This window comes from Anas acuta, chromosome 1 (assembly GCF_963932015.1).
Source record: "Anas acuta chromosome 1, bAnaAcu1.1, whole genome shotgun sequence".
In the NCBI taxonomy this organism is placed as follows: Eukaryota; Metazoa; Chordata; class Aves; order Anseriformes; family Anatidae; genus Anas; species Anas acuta.
The window spans coordinates 123,615,672-123,629,863 of record NC_088979.1 but is presented as its reverse complement, the minus strand read 5'-3'; the positions used below and the strand labels follow the sequence as shown (position 1 = coordinate 123,629,863).

The 14,192-nt window shown below is 42.6% G+C and overlaps 1 long non-coding RNA gene across 1 annotated transcript; it reads right to left on the bottom strand.

Annotated features, from left to right (window-relative positions):
• Positions 1 to 2,241: 2,241 nt before the first annotated feature.
• On the bottom strand, positions 2,242 to 4,239 carry LOC137865167 (uncharacterized). The gene is made up of 2 exons (XR_011101784.1): positions 3,947 to 4,239; positions 2,242 to 3,318 (listed from the first exon to the last, which is right to left on the bottom strand). It is a non-coding gene; the product is annotated as an uncharacterized lncRNA (long non-coding RNA).
• Positions 4,240 to 14,192: the final 9,953 nt, after the last annotated feature.

Here is a 14,192-nt window from a genome sequence, read left to right as displayed (position 1 = left end):
TTTTGGAAGCTGAATGACTATTCCCAGAACTGTTCCTTTCCTGGTGAACATTTTTGCTACAAATTTTCATTTCATGAGGTTTTGTTCATCTTAAACTTAAATAATAATAATAAAAATAATAATAATAATAAATTAATTTTTAAAAAGGGGGGCAGAAATTGAGGGCTATGGATTAATGGAAATGCTGTATGGTGGTTAGTATGGTGGTTTTACAAGGTAAAAATTATGACTCTACTTTTCAATTAGCTATGCATATTGAATGGACAGCAAAAGGTCACCCTGAAAATAAATTGTGAAGTCACTGGGAACAGAGATTTGTAAATGTCTTATATCAGGCCCAAATCAAAACTAGTATGGGAAAAGTTGGACTAGACCAAGACTGAGTGTTGTTACTTGTTTTATGGCATTTTTTCTTTAAAGAGGAAAATCTATGGAAAAACAGGAATTTTGAAAAATATTGCAGAGGAAGGTGAATTGGCAGAATAGTGTACTGACATTTAGACAAATAACTGAATCAAAAACATTTTTTGTACTACAGTGAGGAAGAAAACTTGAATTCTGAAAATTCAGGAGTAGGAACCTTTCTGTGTAGTCAGCTGAGTCAGTGAGGTTTGATGCTGTTGCCAGCATTAGGCAGATGTTCACATCTCTACCCAGAAACAATAATGTCTGATAGGATGAAATTTTTTTTGTGATTCACTTTAGTCCAGGAGAGGTCTCAAAAGAGTATGTTACTTGAAACAGTAGATACAAGCTTTTGTTTGCCAGTGAAACATAAAGCCAAATTCAGAATTACAGCAATTGAACTGGTAAGTAATACTGTTACCGTTGTAGAAAATAGGTAAGATGTCACAACTTTGCAGTGCTGTAATTAGCATTATATTTAGATGGAGGACTTGGCTGTCTATACTTGTTTTATGTGAGACGTGGCAGTGGTTACATGTGGATATTGTTGAAATACCTTGTCTAAGGCAGCCTGAATGGTTGGCCATGTCAGTGTCTTTAGCACTGTATGTGCAGTATCCCAGAGACACAGTATGTGTGTGTCTCTGGGATAAATGCCTAACTTCGTTACTGGTCACTTTTTAAGAGCAGTCTCTTAGGAATGAAGGAATAGGCAATTTTCATGTGTCAGAAGTCAAGCAAGTGAGGCAGAAATTTGGCTTGTGATTTCAACTGTGATTTCAAAATAATACATCATCTCATATCAAGATAAAAAAAGGTTTAAAAATCCTCAGGTTTTCCTATTGTGGTCAACCAATCAATTCAAATTTATCAGAAATTTGCATTTGCTTAAAAATTTGGGAGCAATAGAAGACTATAAATTGTTTGTATGATCAGTGCCTTGAGATACAATCAATTTTGTGTTTGGCCATGATGACAGCAATATCAGCATGCTCACCAAGACCTAAAGTCTGGTTGAGTGTCACAAATGGAATTATATACTTCTCTTATGGAAGAGAAGCAGCAATATCTTTATTGATATAATGCAGTGCTCTAACAAAGATTAATCATAGAATCATAGAATCATAGAATGGCCTGGGTTGATAAGGACCTTAAAGATCATCTAGTTTCAACCTCCCTGCTCTGGGCAGAGTTGCCAACCACTAGAGCAGGCTGCCCAGAGATGCATCCAGCCTGGCCTTGAATGCCTCCAGGGATGGGGCATCCACAGCCTTTCTGGGCAACCCTTCCCGCCCTCTTAGTGAATAACTATCCCGGTGCCTCACCACCCTCTTAGTGAATAACTGTCTCCTAATTTCCAACCTAAATCTCCCCTGTCTTATTTAAAACCATTCCACCTTGCCCTATCAGTACCAACACATGTAAACAGGGCTTCTCCCTCCTGTTTATAAACTCCCTTTGAGTACTGAATAGCCACAATGAGGTCTCCCCGGAGCATTCCCTTCTCCAAGCTAAACAAGCCCAATTCCCTCAACCTTTCTTCGTAGGAGAGGTGCTCCAGCCCTCTGATCATCTTAGTGGCCCTCCTCTGGACCCATTCCAAGATGACGGTGACTTAACAAGATCACGTTGAGTGACATCACATTGAGTCATGCCTGAAACTAACGTTACTGACAAATGAAAACGGAAGGAAATAAAACCTTCCAGAAAACTTCAAAATTTTTTTCATGGATCTGACTGTGTGAACCATTCTCTTAATATATGGAAATCTCATCATAATTCATCATATAAGGGCAATATTAACTGTCAAAACACAAACAATATATAAAATAAAGCTATTGTTGCCTGCAATATCTTCTTTATTGGGAACAATGCAAAATGGAATAGAAAAAAAAAATTCGGAGGTCATTGTGAAGCAAGAGCATTGTAAAGAAGAATATAAAGTCAGCAGTTCTGGTTATACACTACATATGTGATTATGCATATAGCAACAGAAGCAACATGCAACATTTTCACGTTACATGGTTTAGTACTTTGGAATGCTAGTTACAGGTTTAATAGGTTACGCACTACAAGATCATCTCTTATCATTGAGGTTTTTTTCATATGACTAAATACGATAGTTCTTACATTCATTGGGATCATGGGGAAGGAGAACAGTGCCACACAGGATTCAGAAATATACATCAGCAGCATAGCATAAAAGAAAGCTCTCCCATTCAGTATTTCTATGCCAAAAGGGGAAATAAAAAAAGCAGAGAGATCTAGGTCCCATCTTTCTTGCTAGGGCTACATCTACCCTTAGGACTTCAGAATTTGCAATCCATCAGCAACCACACCTTCCAGGGAGAAGGGGACGCAGAAATGAAAGCTTGTCATCGAAATTAATTGCTCTGTAACTTGGAAGGTGTTCATGCTCTCGTGCAATGTAGCGAAAACCACTTCCATCGCTATGTTCACACAAGAGCCAGACACCTCGCTGCACTTTATGAGAAGATGCCATGTCATTGTCATGCCCCCTAGCCAAATTGGTAGCTTCTCTTATCACCCTGCTCTTCCCTTGATATTGGTCATGTTCATAGATAGTGATCTGTGGATTGTGTAAATTTTCAGTAATCAACATCAGGGAAGAGATCTTGTCATTCAACTCTTTACCAACAAAGCTATGCTCTCCCTCCTCAAATACCGTTAACCGGCCTTTATAGTTGGCATGCTCATAAGCCACCCAAGGCTGTCCAATTACTTTCACTGAGGAGATACAGTCATTCCAATCTACATCTCTCAGATTGGCAACGTCTCTGGTGAGTTCTTTGGAGTACCCCTGGAAGTTGGCGTGCTCATAAATGATGATTTTCCCCATCTCAGCAGTGTTTCTATATTTTGGATTTGTTGCTGTAGATGTCAGATGACAGCCTGCAGAAAAGGAAAACAGAAAACAAACAATACTTGTAAGAAGTCCTTCCACAAAAGACACAAGAAAAAGGAGAGGAAAAAAGATGAATGGAACAATTAGAACAGTTTTAGCAAGGAATGAATAAAACAGCTGTTGGAAGAAACTGAGGGCAAGATGTAGAAATTTGAATTTGGAAGAAAAAATTAAAGTAAAACGAGATGTGCATCAAATCTCTCAGGTCTTGGTTAGTTGTGTATATTGGTATGTGTTCAAATGACATCTAAGTTTAGTATCTTATTGGAATATCTTATTCAATAATTAATTAATTCAAATAGAGGTCTGGTGATTTGTGTGGGGGCCTGGAGAGGGCTGTCCTAGAAAACCCTCTTGGAGACTGCCAACATTCATGCTACCCTTGGAGTAAACTGAAGTGACATAAAACTTTTCAATTCAATCGTATTGTTTGGTGCTATTAACTTTTAGCAAAAGTTAATAAAATAGCAGAAGCTATTCTGGCAGAAATTGATCAAACCTTCCTATCTATAATGGGAGCTATTTACATCTCGTTTTTTCACAGAGGGCTGAATGGGCCATAGCATAGGAGAGAGAGAGGGAGATAGAGAAAGATAGAGGAAAGGTCCAGATTACCACCCTGGGTTCCAGCGATGTCTCTGGTCCAGTTCCTGTTCTGTCTGCAATGGTGGTGGGTGCACACAAAGCCCTTCTGAGTCGCACTATTTATACGCTGGACCCAATTCCAGTTCTCACTTTGTATCCAAATTACAGCTAGTCCCCACCTCCAGTTCCTGCTTTGTATGGTAATATGTGCATCCTTGACCCAGAACCTTCTCTAGGGGAAGGAGTTGGGGGTTGGGGGAAGAAGAGGGGGTTGCTAGCACCTTTCCTACTGCAACTTTCAGAACCACGAACACCAAAAGTTGTCTCAGAAGGTTACCCAGAACAAGGAAGTTGGCACTACCCAGCCGTAGCAGGTCCTCTTTTCTGACCATATCACCACTTTTTGCTACGTGTTTGAGACATTCTGTTTTCTTTTAGCTTCTCAGGCACTTACAGTGAGTCTTTCAATTCATGACTGACACTGCATTTGAGAATTATTTTAGAAATAGGTGTGGGCCGTTTTGACAGCAGTTCACAACTCACAATATTGTATGTAAAAAACTAGTAAAATATTCAATTAACTTCTAAATGAAAGTGCAATTTATTTGTTGCTATAAAACTAGTTTAATGACTTATCTGTATTACTACTTCAATTCTACTACTCTTTGGGCCCCGCCATGCAACCAGTTTTTAATTCAATTAAGCATACTCATGTCCAAGCCCTGAGCAGCCAGCTTCTTCAGGAGAATGCTGTGGGAAATGGTGTCAAAAACCTTACAGAAATCTAGTTAGAGCATATCTACAGCTTTTCCCTCATCTACTGAGTGCATCGCCTTGTGGTAGAAGAAGATCAGGTCCATCAAGCAGGACCTGCCTTTGATAAACCCTTGCTGACTGGGCCTGATCACCTGGTTGACCTGTAAGTGCTGTGTGATGGCACTCAGGATAATCTGTTCCATTACCTTCCCTGGCAGTTCAGACTGACAGGCCGGTAGTTTCCTGGTTTCTCCTTCTGGGCCTTCTTGTAGATGGGTGTCACATTTGCTAGCTGCCAGTTGGATGGGACCTGCCCTGATAGTCAGGACTGATGATAAATGATGGAAAGAGGCTTGGTGAACACTTCTGCCAGCACCCTCTTTGGGTGGATCCCATTTAGTCCCATAGATTTGCATACATTTAAGTGGTTAAGCTGGTTCCTAACTACTTCCTTGTGGATTATGAGGGCTTTGCTCTGTTCCCCGTCCCTACCTACCAGCTCAGGGGGCTGGGTACCTGGGGAACTGCTGGTCTTGCTACTACAGACTGAGGCAAAGAAGGAATTAAGTGCCTCCATCTTTTCCTCATCTCTTGTCACTATGTTTTCCCCCACAACCAATAAAGGATGGAGATTCTCCTTAGTCCTCCTTTTCTTGCTTACATATTCATGATTTTTTATTTTTTTTAATTGTCTGTAACAGCAATAGCCAGACTGACTTCAAATTGGGCTTTGGCCCTTCTAATTTTATCCCTGCACAGCATCACCATGCCCTTTTGTCCCCCTGAGTGGCCCTCTCCTTCTTTCTCAAGTCTTAAAACCTCTTTTTCTTCATGAGCTCTAGCTGCAGCTCTCTGTTCAGCCAGGCCAGTTTCCACACTGGCTCATCTTTTGACGTGTGGGGATGGCCTGCTCCTGTGCCATTAGGATTTATTTCTTGAAGAGTTACCAGCCTTCCTGGACTCCTTTGCCTTTCAGGACTGCCTCCCAAGTGACTTCACCAGCCAGTCTCCTAAAGAGATCAAAGTCTGCCCTCTGGAAGTCCAGGATGATAGTTCTTCTAACCCCCTTCCTTACTTTTCCAAGAACTGGGAATTCAATTAATTCATGGTCTCTGTGCCTGAGACGACCTCCAGCCTTCACATCACCCACAAGTCCTTCTGTATTTACAAGCAAAAGGTCCAGAGGGGCACCGTCTCTAGTTGGCTCACTCACCAGCTATGTAGGGAAGTTGTCATCCCCATCCCCACACTCTAGAAATCTTGTAGACTGTTTCATCTCCACTGTGCTATATTTCCAGCAGACATCTGGCAAGTTGAAGTTCCCCCTAAGAACAAGGTCTAGTAACTGAGAGACTTCTCCTAGCTGTTTGTAGAATATTTTGTCTGCCTCTTCAGCCTGGTTAGGTGGTCTATAACAGACACCCACTAGGACATCTGCCTCATTGGCCTTCCCCCTGATTCTCACCCATAAACATTCAACCCTGTCATCTCCATTATTAATCTCAAGACAATCCAAACACTCCCTAACATACAGTGCTACCCCACCACCTCTCCTTCCTACCCTATCCCTTCTGAAGAGTTTGTAGCCATCCATTGCAGTGCTCCAGTCATGCAAGGCATCCCACCATGTTTCTGTGGCACCAACTATTTCATAGTTAGAATTTCTGCTGCGATGGCTTCCAGCTCCTCCGACTTGTTTCCTATACTGCTTACATTGGTGTGGATGCACTTCAGTTGGGCTAGAGATCATGCCACCTTTCTGGGTGGAGAAGCCCTAATTCTTGCATGACCATTCCCAGACACTTTTGTGATTTCTAACCCATCAATGTCCCTTGTACCTCTGCTGCCACATGGTCCTCCATCCCCTACCTCAACAGAAGCAGCAGAGTGATGGACCTTACTAGCACACCACCCTGTAACAATTGTTGAACCACACCCAGGCTTGTCTCTGTCAAGCCTAGTTTTATCTCTTTCCCCCTTCAAATCTAATTTAAAGCCTGCTAACTCCTGATCAAAGATACTTTTCCCCCTTAAAGACAAGTGAACACCTTCCATTGGCAGAAGGCCTAGTGTCTTGTAAAATGACTCATGATCAAAAAAAAAAAAAAAAAACAAAGTTCTGCTGAGGACACCAGGCTCCAAGCCAGATACTCGTTTTGTGGCTGTTCTTGTTCCTCACCTCATCAATCCCTGCAACTGGAGGGATAGATGAAAACACCACCTGTACTTCTGACCCCTTAACCAGTTGTCCCAAGGCCCTGAAGACTCTTTTGATTGCCCTCAGACTTTGTCTTGAAGCTTCATCACTGCCTACCTGAAAAATCACTAAAAGGTAATAGTCCAGGGGCTATAGGGTAGGAAGCTTTCTCATTGTGTCCCTAATCTAGGCCCCAGAGAGGCATCAGACCTCCCTATGAAGTGGGTCTGGTCTGCATATTGTTCCCTCCAGAAGTGAGTCTCCCATGACAACTCTTCTTCTTTTGTCGGAGGAAGCTATTTTAATGCAGGGTGCAGGCTGACATGACCTCAGCATCACCTCCAAGTCAGATGTACCATGTTCCTCATGGTATTGTTCAGATCAGCCTGCAAAGCTTCACACCTATTGTGCACAGCACGTGGGAAGGTGGCAAAGTTCCTGAGAGGATGTGCTTGCTGTGCTGTGCAGGGACTTGTTGCCCCTTATCAGTGCTTTCAGACAGATGGGGAGAGGATAGGGAAACGTATCCATTGAGTGTCCCTTCTGCCTTCTGATTCTGTCTCACGGAAGGTAAGGAGTGACTCCAGTAGGCTATCTCCCTCATGTCCTTGTTCTGTGAAATATTGTCCTGGTTTTTGTTGGATAGTTAGTTTTCTTCACAGAAGCTGATATGGTGTTGTGTTTTGTATTTAGGATGAAGCTTTATACTTCCAAAACTTTATGTTTTGGAGTTAGGATGAAGCTTTTTTTTTTTTTTTTTTTAACTATTATGTTGATAACACAACATTTTCTTAGATATTTCAGTGTTTTCAGTGTTTACACAGCAGTTTACACAGCAGCAAGGTCTTTTTTTTTCCCCACACTGCTCCACCAAGGAGCAGGCTGGGGTTGCACAAGAAGGTAAGAAGGGACACAGCCAGGACCCAAAATGACCAAAGGAATATTCCATATCATAAGACAGTATGCTCAACAATAAAAATGAGAGGGTTTTTGCCGGGAAAGCTGCCATTGCTCAGGGACTAGCTGGGTTTCAGTCAGTTGGTGGTGAGCAAATTAATTTTGCATCACTTGCTTTTTATTATTTTCTGTGCTTTTCCTTCCTTCCTTCCTTCCTTCCTTCCTTCCTTCCTTCCTTCCTTCCTTCCTTCCTTCCTTCCTTCCTTCCTTCCTTCCTTCCTTCCTTCCTTCCTTCCTTCCTTCCTTCCTTCCTTCCTATACTGTCCTTATCTCAACCCATGAATTCTCACACTTTTACCTTTTTGATTCCCTCCCCCATCATATCTGGGGAGAGTGAGCAAGCAACTCCATGATGCATAGCTGCTTACCAGGGTTGAACTGGATAAATCTTTATGATTTGTTTCATTATTGCTGAAAAAAAATGTTTTTAGGAGCTATCATGATCTTTCTCAGAAGAACATCTATGTTGAAACCCTACACATCAGCAGATACCATGTGAGTTCCTTTTTTCCTGCAGTTATTGTAGAATGTTCTACTTCTTCTGTGTTAAAAACAATAAAACAACATCCTGAAAAAAATCAGTTTGACTAGAAGAAGTAAAAGAGAAAGCTATTTCTTAACAGCAAAATAATCCCCAAAATTAAGGCCTAAAGGCAGAATCACAGATTTGCAGGAAAAGATATGGGAGGAAAGGAGGAAAAGATAGGGGAGGACTGGTCTCTTTTCCAGTATTATGCTGACAGCAGGTCCGAGTCCAAAGTTAGGTAAGGTTCCTTAAAGCCTTGCCCAGGTGTGTTCTGAGCATCTCAAGTGTGGAAGCTTAGGGCACCTGTTGCAGTGCTGAGCCACCGTGGGGTGTGATATTATTACTTTGTGCTGTGGGGCATATTTACATCAATTAGGAACATGAAAAAAAAAAATCAAACAGCCCTGTTTAGAGTAGTTGTACCCCCTACACGGAAGGGCTTCTGTCTCCCTGAGTCACTGAGGGGAGATATTTTTGCTACATTTTACTACTCCTCTTATCATAATCTGCACCTCTTCTTGGAGGAGAGGAAGAATTTCTGATGAACAAGTTACATCTAAGTAGCCATTAGTAGTAGCAAATTATTTGACTAAAATAATGCAATGCTGTGTTGTGGACAATCCTTACACAAAGTCACTGTTAAGAAATGGGCTTTCACTGTCTGCTCTAACCATTATCTCAGTATGTTTCACTCAATGATGGTACTATTCTGATGTTTGCAAAAGCCTTCACCCACACATAGTAATAATTGCCCTGACACAGGCTGTGGTTTGGGAGGTTTGGGCTGGACATTAAGAACTCCTTCACTACATGTCAATGCAGCACCAGAAGGAGTACCAGATAATGAATATTTCACCCATTGATGTTTTCAAGACTGATGACATGGAAATCCACAGACAACTGAAAAATAAGAAATGAATCCTTACTTTTGCTTACAGCTTCTGACACAGAGGATATCAACCTGATTTCCTTCCCAGCTGCTGATGTTGAATGGGAGCTGTTTCTGCTATCATTCCTTTATGTTCCTGTCATATTCATTCACTATCAGCCAATAGCTTTATCCAATGGCATATATTAAAGTTCAAACAAGGTCATTTTTGCTTAGCAACAGTCCTCGATATCCTCGATTAATCACAATGACAATGTAGTAGAGAGTTCTACAGAAATTCTGGGCAAGTTTTGCAGAGTTTTGCTCAAATACCCCAAATATGGATTAATTTAAAATATTAATGAAAAGCCAACCATCCCTTCTCATACCCATTTTTTTGTGGTGGTCCAGGAGCATGGTCAACACACACACACACACGCACACAAATAAATAGATAAATAAAATGAATAGATGTAGTGAGTGCTATTATTCATTTTTAAGAGCAGGTATTCAGGCTATAGTCAACAAAATCATCTGATACCAACCACTGTAGTTTGCAATTAATAGACATGAATTATGTAAACTATGTAAATAAGGATATTACAGAAATGTTTGTTCTACATTTTAACTTCTCTAACAAGGACTGTTAGAGAGTAGTGAAAAAGGGTTTTCTTGTATTCTTTCTCTAAAACTCTTGACATAGGCAGACTCCTGGCCTCAGTGCCACAGGCTGTAGCATGCGGCTGTTGCACATGAAGGCAAACAGTTCCTCATGGCACAGTAGGTTCACCTTCATTGCTCATTTATTTCCGTCTGTAAAGTTCACCCTCTAAATGAAAGCCTAGCTTTGTTACTAGCAGTGATTCCCCCAAAACATGCATAGGAAGCACTCTCAAGGGTAGCTCGCTGGGGCTCCATCCTAGCTCTCTCCAGAGGATGGCAGCAGATGCCAAGCAGCCCTGAAGGACCCTTCACTCCCTGGGTCAGACTGCACTGCGCTCCCTGCTGTTTCATGTGCGATGCGTGATTTAGCCAGCATATACCAGGGACTCTGCAAATTCTTGAGGTATATAACTTCCAGTGTTGAATAATAGTAAATACACCTCAAACTAGCCATAGATTGTTTTTCTTAATGATAAATACCTCTTTAATATTGAAATATGTCTACAGCAAACCAAAAAATAATATTTTTTGTGTTTAGAGATAGCTATATCTACATATGTAATAACATATTTCTATATGTATAGTAATAGAAGTAAATGGCACTACTGTAGATAGCAATAAAAAAAATCTGTTACTGTCTTGCAAACAGAAAGGAAGGTGCCAGCGTAGAAACCAGAAATAGGGTATAAATTAGTATGGTGTAAAAACAAGACTAAAAGTCATGTTTTTAAAGCAGAAACATGGAAAAGCATACATATTTGTAGACGTTATCATTTTCAGTATGTATCTTTATACTGTCTCTTTAGAAATTAAATAATTTGTTTAGTAATAATGCTTCATACAACTGATAAACAACAATAATAATATTGTGTTAAGCATGTATCCAAGAATTTTCTCCATTCATTCTGAAGGAATTACCTTATATAGGATTTATTTTTAATATTTTTCCTTTAACAGCAGATTTCACTTCTGTCCATGACAATTATCTTTCTCTAGCATATTTTTCCACCTTTTTATATTCCTGAACCAATGATCTTATTTGTCTTCACTTCCCCATCCTCTATTTTCTTTTATACATGAGTAAAATGTGCCTTCTACATAAAGTTACTATTTCTCCCAAACATTACATTTTCTCTCAACAGGAAAAAAAAATAAAAATGTTGTTAACAGAGCACTTAATAATCTTTTTAAAGATAACATGCTCATAGGATTCAAATTGGTATGGACACAGAGACCTTAAAGAGAAGTTTTTCTCCTGGGATCACACAAGTGTGATGCACCAGGAGAGGGCCATCTGGGATTTCTGTCAGATTCTAAGACTAATTAAGCAATCACTCATGGGAAATGTAAATCAAGGAAAAACAGATAAGAAAAAAAAAAAAAAAAGTTTTTAAAAAATATCTATTTAGTTCTTCTCTGCTGCAGCTAGACAGGTAGTTACCATTGATCGGTTCTTTCAGGTCTTTCTCCTGCACACAGGTACACTAATTACTGCTCTTGTTATAATTGAAGTCTCAACTCAATCTGAATTTAGTAATATTTAAACTTATAAAAGGTATAAAAGGCAAGTAAACAGCGCTGGGTGTGTGGGGAGTCTATGCTCCACCAACACACACACACAAACACCAGACATTCTAAATATATAGAACATTGCTTTTACATACTAAACCCGAGTATGCCTGCACAATCAGAAAAGGTAACAAATAATCCTTTAAGTTCCATGACTTAACAGTCAACATTTTCCATTCCTTTTCTTGATTACAAACAAGTCTCCATTTTCACAGAATCACAGAATTTCTAGGTTGGAAGAGACCTCAAGATCATCGAGTCCAACCTCTGACCTAACGCTAACAGTACCCCACTAAACCATATCCCTAAACTCTACATCTAAACGTCTTTTAAAGACTTCCAGGGATGGTGACTCCACCACCTCCCTGGGAAGCCTGTTCCAGTGTCTAACAACCCTTTCAGTAAAGAAGTTCTTCCTAACATCTAACCTAAAACTCCCCTGGCGCCATTTAAGCCCATTCCCCCTCGTCCTGTCACCGGGCACGTGGGAGAACAGGCCAACCTCCACCTCACTACAGCCTCCTTTAAGGTATCTGTAGAGAACAATAAGGTCGCCCCTGAGCCTCCTCTTCTCCAGGCTGAACAAGCCCAGCTCCCTCAGCCACTCCTCGTAGGACTTGTTCTCCAGGCCCCTCACCAGCTTCGTCGCCCTTCTCTGGACCCGCTCAAACACCTCGATGTCCTTCTTGTAGCGAGGGGCCCAAAACTGAACACAGTACTCGAGGTGCGGCCTCACCAGAGCCGAGTACAGGGGGACGAGCACCTCCCTAGCCCTGCTGGTCACACTGTTTCTGATACAAGCCAGGATGCCGTTGGCCTTCTTGGCCACCTGAGCACACTGCTGGCTCATATTCAGCTGACTGTCCACCATCACTCCCAGGTCCTTCTCTGCCTGGCAGCTCTCCAACCACTCATCTCCCAGCCGGTAGCTCTGCTTGGGGTTATGGCACCCCAGGTGGAGGACCCAGCACTTGGCCTTGTTGAACTTCATGCAGTTGACCTCAGCCCATAGGTGCAGCCTATCCAGATCCTCCTGCAGAGCCTTCCTACCCTCGAGCAGATCGACACACGCACCTAACTTGATGTCATCTGCAAACTTACTGAGGGTGCACTCAATGCCCACGTCCAGATCATTGATGAAGATATTAAAGAGGACCGACCCCAGCACCGAGCCCTGGGGGACGCCACTAGTGACTGGCCTCCAACTGGACTTGACTCCATTTACCACAACTCTTTGGGCCCGGCTATCCAGCCAGTTTCTAACCCAACGAAGCGTGCACCAGTCCAAGCCAAGAGCAGCCAGTTTCTTGAGGAGAATGCCGTGGGAGACGGTGTCAAATGCCTTGCTGAAGTCAAGGTAGACCACATCCACAGCCTTTCCCTCATCCACCCAGTGCGTCACTTTGTCATAGACGGAGATCAGGTTCGTCAGGCAGGACCTGCCTTCCATAAACCCATGCTGACTGGGCCTGATCGCCTGCTTGCCCTGCAAGTGCCGCATGATGACTCTCAAGAGGATCTGCTCCATGAGCTTCCCTGGTACTGAGGTCAAACTGACAGGCCTGTAGTTTACCAGGTCTGCCCTCTGGCCCTTCTTGTAGATGGGCGTCACATTTGCTAGCTGCCAGTCAACTGGGACCTCCCCTGAGGCCGGTCTTCTTCCACGCTGGCTCATCTTTGGGCATGTGGGGACAGACCGCTCCTGCGCCATTAAGATTTCCTTCTTGAAGAGCATCCAGCCTTCCTGGACTCCTCTGCCCTTCAGAACCGCCTCCCAAGGGACTCTACCAACCAGTGTCCTGAGCAGCTCAAAGTCAGCCCTCCGGAAGTCCAATACAGCGGTTTTACTGATCCCCTTCCTGGTCTCACCAAGAACAGAGAACTCCACCATTTCGTGGTCACTCTGCCCAAGACAGCTCCCGACAATCACATCCTCCACCAGTCCTTCTCTGTTTGTGAAGAGAAGGTCTAGCGGGGCACCACCCCTGATAGGTTCACTAACCAGCTGCGTCAGGAAGCTATCTTCTCCAGAAACCTCCTTGACTGCTTTCTCTGGGCTGTGTTGTGCTTCCAGGATATGTCAGAGAAGCTGAAGTCCCCCACAAGAACAAGCGCCGAAAATTTCACAACTTCTGTCAGCTGCCTGTAGAACTCCTCATCTGTCTTCTCATCCTGGTTCGGCGGTCTATATTCCATTCCTTTTGAACAGTATGTCTTGCTTTGAGTTGTCAAGCAACTCGGCCTTCAGGCCTTATGTATCCCATTCTTCCCGGATCGAAGAAAAGCATCTCCATCTCCTTTTCAAGGCCAATAGGCACGTCCAGGTCAACAGGGGGTGAAACAGCAAAACCCTTCAATGGCTGTAGCAGCAGAGGGGCCCATGGCATAGCAGTAGGATCAGTAAACGAGCACGTAGCTCCCTCACTATCTGGCAAACCACACGTTTCTGACTGTGGTCCCACATGGCTCTTCAAGGCCCCAGAGACTGCTCACCAGGTGCTGAGCAATCCCACTGCAACCTTGTCGTTTTTAGTTGGAGTCTCATACCTTGACCTCAATTTGGTCCCATATTTCAGGCTCATAAACTGTCTGATTGTTAATAAGGAGAATAAGCTGTAAGGTTACCAGGACAGTCTTTGTTCCTAAGGATGTATGATTCCCCATAATGCACAGATGCTTACCAGCAAGGGGCAGTTGTGTGCACGGGTCCGCTTCTCTCAGCTCGAGCTTCTCTCCAGTT